Source organism: Dendrobates tinctorius, unplaced genomic scaffold (genome assembly GCF_039654945.1).
Source record: "Dendrobates tinctorius isolate UK_male_01 unplaced genomic scaffold, ASM3965494v1 ptg000173l, whole genome shotgun sequence".
NCBI classification, from domain to species: domain Eukaryota; kingdom Metazoa; phylum Chordata; class Amphibia; order Anura; family Dendrobatidae; genus Dendrobates; species Dendrobates tinctorius.
In genome coordinates, this window is record NW_027361840.1 from 3,621,447 (window position 1) to 3,634,328 (window position 12,882).

Consider the following 12,882-nt stretch of genomic DNA (forward strand, 5'->3'; position numbering starts at 1 on the left):
GTCTTGGAGAAAAATACTTTATTAAAATATTCAGATCGCACTTGGCAATGTAAGTCAATGAGTACGTGGAAAACATTGCAGCGCGCTCGGATGACATCAGAGTGCAGTCTGATTTCCATGGACAGAGAGAACGGAGAAATATTTTTCTACATCTTCTCGTCATCAAAGAGAATCAGATCACCCTATGATCAGTGTGTGAGCATAGTGTGCTCTGATTTTCTCGGAAGAGGAGAAAATGGAGAATTTTTTTCCGTTTTCGCTGTTATGACTTTTTGAAAGCTATTCCCACCAGAATTCTGTTGAAACTGCTCTGATGAATCAGGGAGCCATCTCCAGTCTGCGTCTCCTCCTTCATCTAGTTCCCTAAAAGTGAACCTGTCAGCTGTTTTGGCCGATATAAGATGCGGCCACTGCCTTTCAGGGCTTATCTACAGCATTCTGCAATGCTGTGGATAAGCCCCCGGTGTGACCTGAAAGAATAATAAGTTTAATTATACTCACCGGGGGGGCACGCTGGTCCAATGAGTGTCTCAGGTCCGGCGCCTCCCATCTTCTTGTGATGCCGCCCTCCTGATGCTTTATTGCTCCTCGGCAACGCGCTCTTGCGCAGGCGTACTTAACTGCCCTGCTGGGAAAGGTCAGAGAGGCCCAGCGCCTGTGTAGTGCAGTACTTTACTCGCAAGATGGGAGGCGCTGGACCCGGACCTGCAACGCCCATTGGATTGGACCCCCCCCCCCGGGTGAGTATAATAAAACTTATTTTTCTTATCTTTCAGGTCGGACCGGAGGCTTATGTACAGCATTACAGAATGCTGTAGATAAGTCCTTAAAGGCAGTGACCGCATCTTATATGGGCCAGAACTGCTGACAGGTTCGCTTTAATTCCCCTGGTGACATTCTCGGGCATCTGGTCATGACATGGTCCTGCAATGCCCTGTTGGCATGCTCTTCCTGGAACTTCTCTCTCCTGGGATGCTTTCTGGTCCTGCTTCCCCCTTGGAATGTTTCACCTCCTGAGATTCCTATACAGGTAAGCATCTCTGCCTGTTTTGGTTTTTTTCTCAAATATTGGAGGATTCTTTCCTCTTTTCTGTGGTTTCCAGTTTATATCTCCCCAAATATCTTAAATACTTATGTAATGTCCCAAAGTTGTAGTATACAGTGCGAACGGAAAGTATTCCCGCCCCTTTACATTTTTCACTCTTTGCTTCATTGCAGCCATTTGGTAAATTAACAAAAAAAAAAATCATCACTCGCTGCGGAGTCACAAGTTTTGTGACGCAACAGCGATCTCACCAGCGAGATCGCTGTGTGTGACACTTACCAGCGACCGGCCCCCCTGCCGGGTATCGCTGATCGTGCTCGAATGGCCTGGATATTTTTTTGATCGTTGGTCTCCCGCTGGCCACCATGCATCGCTGCGTGTGGCAGGCGGGAGACCAGCGATCAGCGAGCTGGTGACCAAGGTAAACATCGGGTTTCTAAGCGCCGCGCGACGCTTAGAAACCCGATGTTTACCTTGGTTACCAACTCCCTGCACCAGCGCGCTGGTCTCTAACGTACACTGCGGGTAACTAAGCGACGTGCATCGCTTGTTACCCGCTGGTGAAGCTGCCTGTTTGACAGTTCACCAGTGATCATATAGTGACACACCAGCGATCCTGACAAGTTCATATCATTGTCAGGATCGCTGGTGAGTTGCTATGTGTGACGGGGCCCTAAGTCACATGCTGTCCATTTCTTGTGATCCTCCTTGAGATGGTTCTACTCCTTCATTGGAGTCCAGCTGTGTTTATTTAAACTGATAGGACTTGTTTTGTAAAGGCCCACACCTGTCTATATAACACCTTACAGCTTACAGTGCATGTCAGACCAAATGAGAATCATGAGGTCAAAGGAACTGGCCAAGGAGCTCAGAGACAGAATTGTGGCAAGACACAGATCTGGCAAAGGTTACAAAAGAATTTCTGCAGCACTCAAGGTTCCTAAGAGCACAGTGGCCTCCATAATCCTTAAATGGAAGAAGTTTGGGACCACCAGAAGTCTTCCTAGACCTGGCAGTCCAGCCAAACTGAGCAATCGTGGGAGAAGAGCCTTGGTGAGAGAGGTAACTCAGCTCTAACAGCAGCATCTAACATCTATCAAAAGCCACACCAGGGACGCGGGAAGATAAGAGTTTTGCGGCCTATAGTCCAGCCACCTGGTATTAATGACCTGGAGACTGGGCTGGAGTCCCGTGAATCAATTTGCGCGTTTCTAGTCCCATTTGTCTTGGATACAGTGGGACCGTCCTCTATTTGGGTCTGTGCCCTGAAGACTTGGGTGTCTGCTGAATGTCCCTCACTGCCTCCACCTCTGACATCTGCTCCTACCAGAGTAGAAAGAAAAGGTAAATGGGTGTGCCTCGGAGTGCGGCTAGGAGCGTGGTCAAAATTTGCCGCATCGTGCTACATGTGCTGTATTATTTGTCGCTCTTTCTATTCTTCAAAAGTTAGGAAGTATGGAATAAGCTTACCGTATATACTCGTGTATAAGCAGGCCCGTGTATAAGCTGACCCCCTTAATTTTGCCACAAAAAACTGGGAAAACTTATTGACTCGCGTATAAGCCTAGGGTGGAAAATGCAGCAGCTACTGGTAAATTTAAAAAATAAAAATAGATACCAATAAAAGTAAAATTAATTGAGACATCAGTAGGTTAAATGGTTTTGAATAACCATATTGAATCAGAAGCCCCATATAATGCTCCATACAGTTCATGATGGCCCCATAAGATGCTCGATACAAAATACACCCCATATAATGTTGTACAAAGGTTAATAATGCACTCATAAGATGCTCCATAGAATAATATGCCCTGGCCCCATAAGACATTCCATAGGTTATGCCCCATATGATGCCCATAAGATACTCCAAAGAATATTCCCCCATATGCTACCCCCGTAAGATGCTCCATTAAATATGCCCCCATATGCTGCCCCCATAAGATGCTCCATTGAATATGCCCCCATATGCTGCTCCCATAAGATGCTCCATTGAATATGCCCCCATAGGCTGCCCCCATAATATGCTCCATTGAATATGCCCCCATATGCTGCCGCTACTGTAGGTATAAAAAAAAAGACATACTCACCTCTTGTCCCTGAAGGCCAGGTGCCAGTTTGCTGAGCAGGCGGACCCCGGCGCGCTATGGGGGACAGGTGTCGCCGCTGGCTCAGGACCCGGCACCTGAGATATTCACCTGTCCTGGTTCCAACGCTGCTCGCCACTGTCTGCCAGCCGGGTTCCTCTGTCAGTGACGTCAGGCAGCAGAGGGCATGCACTTTCTACGTCACCATGCCTTCTGCTGGCTGAATGTCACAGACAGAGGGACCCGGCGGGCAGACAGCGGCGAGCAGCGTTGGAACCGGGACAGGTGAATATTGCTATACTTACCTCCCCCTGGTGCAGTCTCTGCAGCCCCGTTCTCCCACAGTCTCCCTTACTTCCTTCAGCGGTCATGTGGTACCGCTCATTAAAGTCAAAAATATGTGCATATTCATGACTTTAATGAGCGGTACCATGTGACCGTTGTAGGAAGGAAAGGAGACCATGGGACTAGCAGGAGGGCTGCAGATACGCGCCAGGGGGGGGGATCACTATGATCTGACACCCCCGCTCCCCCTCCTACCCCCTGGCGTATATGACTCGCATATAAGCCGAGAGGGGGGACTTTCAGCCCAAAAACATGGACTGAAAATCTCGGCTTATACGCGAGTATATACAGTAAATATTTAATACTGCATGATGAACGCTATAAAAACAAGACAATAAAGAAAATAGCGATATCTCTGTTTATATCTGCTCCTCCCACAAAAGCTTACCAAAAAGGTCTAAAATACATGCTACTGTATGTAGGCAAAGTGACATAAATAATAATAAAAAAACAACAGGTGAAATTAGGATGGGGAGCACAACTGTACATTAAAAAAATCCCAAAAACACTGAGAACACTGACAAAACCACAAATAACCAAATATGGAAAATTCTAAATAGAGATAATCGCCTGCTCTCAAAGTGATGTGAAGGGTTAACTCATTGCAAAACAATACATAAAGTATCTACTAATTTTCTAAATAAACATATTTCTAGAGGTGACATTAACATGAAATTCTCACCAGATGTTGGTAACATCCTCACAGGCAAATAAATCAAAACAAAGCTGTCCATAAATTAAGTTATGTGTAAATATAAGTTATTGTTATATTGCAGTCATTGTGAAAAAATGGTAAATAAACAATGAAACAAATACAGCATGAATATAATATCTCCTCACTCAGGTCCAAGAAAAAAGAAAATAAAAGAGGAATAAATGTCACAATTTAAAAAAAGCATACCGTACCTTGAATGTTGTTAAGAAATATTATTGGTGTATATGGCAGTAGTGAAGTGTAATTTGCATATACAGTATGTATAAATAGCTCACAGTGTGAATGTTGTAGATACACACTATGTACACACATACACAGTTACACGCTACTTGTTACAGTGTAAGGGAATGTGCACATCACACTTTTGCCATGAAAACCTGAACATTTTACTGTCCCAGCAAAGTGAATGAGATTTCTGAAACCTCAAGCACATGTTGCTTATTTTTTTTCTTGCAAATTTTAAGCAGTCTCAGTTCAAAAGCAGGTCAATTCTTTCAGCATTTTTGCAGTGTTATTACTCATTCTAATGAATAGGAAAGAAAGAACTCCTCAAAAACACGGGAAAAAAACACATTTTTTAAAGCAGCGTTTTTCTTGCCAAGAGACACGTTTTGTTGTAGAAATGCTTGCTGCACACGGTCAACAAGCTTCTTACACCTCTCAACTGGAATTTTGGACCAGTCTTTTTTGCAAAAATCCTGACAGAGTGCAGCACATAAAGCATAGCTTGCTGATAAATAAAGGTATTTAGAAAACTGTTTAATATTTAATGTGTATTTATTTATTTTATTTATTTATTTTGGCCCTTTAAGGTCAAAACCAGTTGAGCCCATAAGTAGTCAGAAGCCTATTTCATGTATAGAGCATTGGCTGTAGGTGGCTGCCGGTTATGAGGTCACGGAATGTTGTGACATCACGATGACATAGAATCAACTGCGGAACGGAACTCCTCTGAGGGTTTCAGTTAGTGGAGTGTAAGTAACCTTTTTATGTTAGCTCCTGATTTATATCCTATTATATCCCATGAATCTGTGACTTTAGCTCCTGATTTATGTTCTACCGCAAACCTGGGCAAAGTGCGACCCGCAGGCTACATCCAGCCCTCTGGCTGTCGCAGTCTGGCTCACGGATCGAGACAGCTGAGGGCCTGGAAGACAGTGGCCCACGAGCCGCACCATGCCCGCCCACCCACTCGCTGTCTCTATTTGCACTGACTTCATTGGTGGACGAGGGGCCTCTGGCTTTGTGGGGCTCATGCAATATATAGGGAGGTGTGGGGCTCATGCAGTATATAGGGAGGCTGTGTGAGGCTCATGCAGTATATAGGGAGGCTGTGTGGGGCTCATGCTGTATATAGGGAGGCTGTGTGGGGCTCATGCTGCATATAGGGAGGCTGTGTGGGGCTCATGCTGTATATAGGGAGGCTGTGTGGGGCTCATGCTGCATATGGGGAGGCTGTGTGGGGCTCATGCTGCATATGGGGAGGCTGTGTGGGGTTCATGCTTCATATGGGGAGGCTGTGTGGGGTTCATGCTGTATGTAGGGAGGCTGTGTGGGGCTCATGCTGCATATGGGGAGGCTGTGTGGGGTTCATGCTGTATATGGGGAGGCTGTTTGGGGCTCATGCTGCATATGGGGAGGCTGTGTGGGGTTCATGCTGTATGTAGGGAGGCTGTGTGGGGCTCATGCTGCATATGGGGAGGCTGTGTGGGGTTCATGCTGTATATGGGGAGGCTGTTTGGGGCTCATGCTGTATATAAGGAGGCTGTGTGGGGCTCATGCTGTGTATAGGGAGGCTGTGTGGGGCTCATGCTGTATATAGGGAGGCTGTGTGGGGCTCATGCTGTATATAGGGAGGCTATGTGGGGTTCATGCTGTATATGGGGAGGCTGTGTAGAGCTCATGCAGTGTATATAGGGAGGTTGTGTAGGGCTCATACTGTATAAAGGGAGGCTGCGTGGGGCTCATACTGTATAAAGGGAGGCTGTGTGGGGCTCATGCAGTGTATATATGGAGGCTGTGTGGGGCTCATGCAATGTATATAGGGAGGCTATGTGGGGCTCAAGCTGCATATAGGGAGGCTGTGTCAAGCTAATGCTGTGCATAGGGAGGCTGTGTGGGGCTCATGCTGTATGTAGAGAGGCTGTGTGGGGCTCAAGCTGCATATGGGGAGGCTGTGTGGGGTTCATGCTGTATATGGGGAGGCTGTTTGGGGCTCATGCTGTATATAAGGAGGCTGTGTGGGGCTCATGCTGTATATAGGGAGGCTGTGTGGGGCTCATGCTGTATATAGCGAGGATGTGTGGGGTTCATGCTGTATATGGGGAGGCTGTGTGGGGCTCATGCAGTGTATATAGGGAGATTGTGTAGGGCTCATACTGTATAAAGGGAGGCTGTGTGGGGCTCATGCAGTGTATATATGGAGGCTGTGTTGGGCTCATGCAGTGTATATAGGGAGGCTGTGTTGGGCTCATGCAGTGTATATAGGGAGGCTATGTGGGGCTCAAGCTGCATATAGGGAGGCTGTGTCAAGCTGATGCTGTATATAGGGAGGCTGTGTGGGGCTCATGCTGTATGTAAGGAGGCTATGTGGGGCTCATGCTATATATAGGGAGGCTGTGGGGGGCTCATGCAGTGTATATAGGGAGGCTGTGTGGGGCTCATGCAGTGTATATAGGGAAGCTGTGTGGGGCTCTTACAGTATATAAGGGGCTATGGGGGCTCATCGGATATATGGAAGGTGCAGTAATGGGATTCAAAAGATATATAGGGGATGCCACATACTAAATTCTTCTCAATATTAAGTGATACAATGAATATAATTATCAACAATATAATAATTATAATTAATAAATTGATATTAATATTGAGCAGAATTAATTTCACAGTCTCTCATTTGGCCCCTCGGGAAAATTAATTTGCCACCCCTGTCTTAGCATATCCCATGTGTCTGTGACTCTTACTCCTCATTTCCCTCATTCTCTAATAATATCTCAACTTTTGTTTCGCTAATGAGCAAACTGTGTCATCAATCCATCCGGCCTTCTCTTTTTGTATCCACCACCATCCTTGTGAACAATACAGTGCAATGTATAAATTAGGTATAATTAGGAAAATAGAAATAACTGCCATAAATATTTTTTACCGTTTTTTCTACCTATTACATAATATTTAGAGGGTCTAAAGGGTAAAAAGTTTTTCCTTGTGGAGGCACCAAGTTGGTGTGGGGAGACTTATAGGTCAAGTAATGCTCCTCTGGGAATTTTAATATGCAGGGTGCCTGTTCAGAGGAAGAGGACAGGAGCTCTAGTGCCACCTATTGGTGGTAACTTTGCACTTATAAGAAGCAAAAAGCACAAAACCATTGTCTGTAAATGCAGCTTCTGGTTTGGTTTCCTATCCAAAGTCATGTGCCAAGGCTCATTAAAGGGTCAATATTGACTTTTAGTATTGCCTCATCTAATGGGTGGCTCTAGAGCTCCTGTCCTCTTCTTCTGTGAAGAGGCTATGTGCTTGATATTTAGGTGATTACATTGATAAAGTTTTGATTTAAGGTAAAGAATCTAAGAGGGTTGTACAATATTCGAAAAATTCTGTCTCTTTTCTTCAAAAAACAGCGCCACACCTGTCTGTTGGTTGTGTCCGGTATTACAGTTCAGCTCTATTCATCTCTATGAAGCCGAGTTACAATGCCAAACACAAGCCGTGGACAGGTGCGGCGCTGTTTTTGGAAGAAAGCAATTATGTTTTTCTAGCCTTACACAATCCCGTAAAACAGCATTTGATGGATATGGGATTGGTTGTAGGTGTTTGTCACTCCTGACAGTTACTGCTGTTACTGGGGATTAGTAATCCATGAAATGGGATGACATCACACAGTGACATCATGGTGCTGCCGAGGGGACACTCACTAGAGGGCTGCAGTCGGGAGTAAAGTGGAAGGAAACGTTGTATTAGCCTCTTTTTATGTCCTTTATTATGTTCTGTTATTTTCTCCTCTATAGGTGTTAACCCTGTAATGTCAGGATGTGATTTCCCCGTCCCTATAGATTTCCATTCTCTTTAAAGATTGAATCTTTCTGTAGATAATGAGCAGAGGTGCCAGTACCCGACCCTTCCCCTGTTATTCTTCACAGCTATCAATACAGGAGTGAAATACAATGTCTGCTATAATTCTTCCTTTTTTATCATTTTATAGTTTATGAGCGAGAATCAAGCGAGGAGAATGAGGTAAATGCTTACTTACCCTAAATCTGCAATTTCTCTGATAGACTGGGGCCGCTGGATGGCGGAGAGGCGCCTTCCATGTCACCCATAATCTCCTGCAATTCTGCTTCCCACAGGGAAACATTGCAGCTCCATGTGAGAATGGCCGGTGACTCTATTACCGCCGAGCATTAGCTGAAGGGCAAGTTCAGATGTGGCAGATTTATAGTGTCCAAATTTATGGAAATTCATTCATAGGCCCCCTTCACACGGTATAATATCAACACCGGAAAAAACAATACCAGTGTTAAGGCTGGAGTCACACACAACCATTAAAAAATCGGTCCCATTTTAACGGTACGAAATCGCACAAAGAATTCTTGGCCACATATCCATCTGTCATCCCATTTTCCGGCAAGGAACCGATTTTATTCGCATCTAAGCATCAAATTGACATCCATGCCAAAGCCTGATGCTCCATCCTGTAGACAGGGAGAAGTCTTGCGATTTAATCGCAAGTCACACATGTGGTGCGTTTTCCATGCGATTTTTTATCGCATCCATAGACTTGCATTGGGGCATCCGATCCGAAAATCGGTGACAATCGCAGCATGCTGCAATTTTATCGGTCCGACGAGCGGATGCGATAAAAAATCACATGATGTGAGCTGCCCCATTGAATAAAATGGGTTCGAATGCAATGCAATTTTTTACCGGCTTGCATTCAACCGATTTTATCGCTAGTGTGACCCCAGCCTTAACAGTGTTTTAGATCAGTGTGCCACCAGTGTGTCACCAGTGAGCCATCAGTGCTCCGTCAGTGTCATCAGTGTGCCATCAGTGCTCCATCAGTGTGCCATCAGTGTGACACCAGTGAGCCATCAGTGCTCCATCAGTGTCATCAGTGTACGATCAGTGTGACACCAGTGAGCCATCAGTGCTCCATCAGTGTCATCAGTGTGTCATCAGTGTGTCACCAGTGAGCCATCAGTGCGCCATCAGTGTGTCACCAGTGAGCCATCAGTGCTCCATCAGTGTGTCATCAATGTGCCATCAGTGAGCCATCTTTGAGTCATCAGTGTGTCATCAGTGTGCCATCAGTGTGACACCAGTGAGCCATCAGTGCTCCGTCAGTGTCATCAGTGTGCCATCAGTGATCCATCAGTGTGCCATCAGTGTGTCACCAGTGAGCCCTCAGTGCTCCGTCAGTGTCATCAGTGTGCCATCAGTGCTCCATCAGTGTGCCATCAGTGTGACACCAGTGAGCCATCAGTGCTCCATCAGTGTCATCAGTGTACGATCAGTGTGACACCAGTGAGCCATCAGTGCTCCATCAGTGTCATCAGTGTACGATCAGTGTGACACCAGTGAGCCATCAGTGCTCCATCAGTGTGTCATCAGTGTGCCATCAGTGTGACACCAGTGAGCCATCAGTGCTCCATCAGTGTCATCAGTGTACGATCAGTGTGACACCAGTGAGCCATCAGTGCTCCATCAGTGTGTCATCAGTGTGCCATCAGTGCGACACCAGTGAGCCATCAGTGCTCCATCAGTGTCATCAGTGTGCCATCAGTGTGACACCAGTGAGCCATCAGTGCTCCATCAGTGTCATCAGTGTACGATCAGTGTGACACCAGTGAGCCATCAGTGCTCCATCAGTGTGTCATCAGTGTGCCATCAGTGTGACACCAGTGCTCCATCAGTGTCATCAGTGTGTCATCAGTGTGTCACCAGTGAGCCATCAGTGCGCCATCAGTGTGTCACCAGTGAGCCATCAGTGCTCCATCAGTATCATCAGTGCTCCATCAGTGTGTCATCAATGTGCCATCAGTGAGCCATCTTTGAGCCATCAGTGCTCCATCAGTGTCATCAGTGTGTCATCAATGTGCCATCAGTGTGTCAGTGTGCCATTAGTGTGACATCAGTTAGGGCAGTTTCACACGTCCAGATAATTCCGGCACCGGAGCTGTCCGTGTGTCCGTGTGAATACGTAGGCCATCCATGTGACATCCGTGTGCTATCCGTATGTCCGTGTGTACCATCCGTGTGCTGTCCGTATGATGCCCGTGTGTCCGTGTATTGGAAAAATTAGTTTCAATGTTAACCCTTTGACTTTTAAAAACGCACACGGATTGCACACGGACAGCATCCGTGTGCGGTAGGTGTTTACACAGACCCATTGACCTGTGCTGGTAAAACACTGACATATGAGCAGCCCTATAGGTTATAATGGGTACGCGTGGATATGTGTCTCCAATATGGGTAAGAAAGGCTGCCAGACGCAGTGTAAACACGTACATGTGAAGGGGGCCTTACAGTACCCCAGTTTTCTGGCATACAAAAGTTGTACATTTTAGAGCCCATTGATGATCTCCTGTTATCAGGTATGGAGCAGATACAATCATTTCTAATTGTTTTCCTTCCTCTTCAGTAGGGTGAAGTTAGTAGAGGAGGAGGACGAGGAGCTCCTGTTTGATCAGTATGTATATCAAATAACTGGGAGATTATTGATCCTTCTAGACTCTCCCTGTAATCATCCACCACAGAGATGTTCGCTATGATTCTGCATTGGTTATATTAAGGCTCAATAGTATCATTCCTCTTCCTACCATCATGGTGACTGTGCATGTGTAATATTATTAATTCTTTTTTCTTGGCTTTTTCTTTAATAGATGGATATTGAGTGTAAAGAAATGGGAGGTAGAATCCGGGTATGTATCTTATTACATCTTATTACATAAGGGGAGGACTCCATGGTGGTGGTATCATGGCGTTACTGCTCCCACTCATGGGCATTTACACTGTTTCCATAAGAAGGATGACACTGCTTTCAATAATAAAGAATTTAGACCCAAATTAATTCTTCATACTGTTCCTCATCCCTTTTATTCGTAGAATAACAATAAGGTCAAGAGCCAATTACAGTAATGCCCCAAATTTATCCGGACTCTTGACCGACCAAATGTTGTCTTGGAGCCCTAGAGTAAAGGATCATCCTTCTGTGTAGCACAATCTATGTGATGGCAGAGCTGGAGAGATTCTGGAGGTTATGTCCATGCTGAGGGACAGGTTATATAGATCGTGGCCCCGATTCATCACCACCTTTTTGTCTGCTTTATGTCTAGTTTTGTGTGTTTTATACTTTTATTTGCTGCTGTTTTCACCCTAATACATAACCCTATTTGCGCTTTTTTAAGTTTATTTTATATGTGCGCACCTTTTTTTTCCACTTTGTGGCCGTAGTTTGGCAATTCCCCAGATGTTTTCACCTGATTCAACAATTGGAACTTTTGAAAAAGTTATAAAATTTGGCACAATTTCACTCTAATTTTCCCCCTCATCCCTCTGATGTATTTTTGAGCACACCAAAATATGGGACAAAGAGTCACAAAAGCATTACAAGAGGAGAAAAAAACATTTATGACTTTGTAACAAATTAATGAATCACTTTCACCATTTTGATGAATTTTGTGCCAAAACTGAAACTAATACCACAAGACAAAAAAGGAAAGTGACTTAAAAAAAAGCCGCAGATGATGAACCAATGTGTTAATGATTCTAACCAGAGCTGTATGTTCTATTACAGGAGACAGAGATATGGAAGAACATCCCGCGTGCCTTCCCTGGAGACCATCTTGTAAGTAGGTGTAATAAACAGGGTCATATTTGTAAGCGGTTCTCCCATATATTATATTGCCATAACCAATGTATCTATAAGGGGAATGATGTAAGAAAGCGTTGGAAATTCATGAGGATTTCACATCCCCTCATTGTCACTGTGCCACCATCAGCAGACACAGGCACGCTCATGTATAAAAACTCTACTAAGACAAAGTATTAGTGTGGCCCATCACAGCCAATCAGAATCCAGATTTCATCATCTCAGTTTCCTGTAAAATGAGAGAAAAGATCTGGTTGGTTGCTGTGAGTAACACGGACACATTTTCTTAGACCGATTTTCACAGATTAGGCCTGGGAGCTTTATGAAACCATTTCTACCCTCCATACACAGTCTACCATAAATAGCAGACTTCACTCCGCTAATGGTTGGCAACTGGAGGATAACAGTGAAGATGGATGGAAATTCAGAAGTTTTAAGAACCATGTCTCATATAAAATGAGTGATTAAAGCAACAATGGTAGTTAATAAAAGTTAGTAAATAGAATCTATGTTAGGGTATGTGCACACATAATTTTTTGTCTCTGCGGATTTTGCAGAGAAAACCGCAGGTAAATCCGCAGGACAAAGTCCTGCGTTTTATCTGCGGTTTATCTGCGGTTTTTCCCTGCGGTTTTACACCTCATGGTGGACAAAACATCTGAAGAGGACATCAATGTGAACATCAGTTTGTAAGAAGACAGATAGTGAGATTATAACGTACTTTCCAATACATCCCCGAGACTCCTGGAAAAAGTTACTCAAGGATACATCCATAGCAGCTGTATATAGTCAGATAACTTTATCCGCAGGCTTCCTAAGCGTCAAT